The following is a 660-nucleotide window of genomic DNA, read 5'->3' as shown; positions in this document are numbered from 1 at the left end:
GTGGAGCACGGGCTCTAAGTGTGTGGGCTCAGTAGTTGTGGCACGTAGCCTTAGTTGCCCCACATTGTGTGAGATCTTTCCAGACCTGGGGTCAAACCTGCAGTCCACCAGGCTCCTCTGTCCTCCACTGTCTCCTGGAGTTAGCTCAAATTCTTATCCATTGATCGGTGAGGCTACTTAACCATCTAATCCTCCACCTTCTCCTTCTGCCTTCAGTCTTTCCTAGCATCAGGGTCTTTTCAGTGAGTTAACTTGGTGTCAGATAGCTAAATTATTGGAGCTTCAGCTTTAGCATCAGTCCCTCCAATGAATACTCAGGGTTGATATCCTTTAGATTGACTGGTTTGATCTCCTTGCAGGTCAAGGGACTCTCAAGAGTTGTGACAGGTTAGTGAAGTAGAACTTTGGATTGTTCTTGCTTTTGACTTTAGATGAGGTCTTTTATAACTATGCAAAAGACTATGTGAAGTAATTCCTGGGAAAAGAACTGAGTTATGCATTACAGGCACACCTTATTTTATTGCACTTCATTATATCTGTTTTGCATATACTGTGTTTTTTACAAATTGAAGGTTGTGACAACACTGCATTATTGGAAAATGGCTAAGATATTTTAGCAATAAAGTAATTTTTAATTAATGCTGTTCCTCTTTTTTTTTT

This window comes from Bison bison, unplaced genomic scaffold (assembly GCF_000754665.1).
Source record: "Bison bison bison isolate TAMUID 2011002044 unplaced genomic scaffold, Bison_UMD1.0 scf7180017864043, whole genome shotgun sequence".
Lineage (NCBI taxonomy): Eukaryota > Metazoa > Chordata > Mammalia > Artiodactyla > Bovidae > Bison > Bison bison.
The sequence above is the reverse complement of the archived record's forward strand: the minus strand, read 5'-3'. Positions refer to the sequence as shown.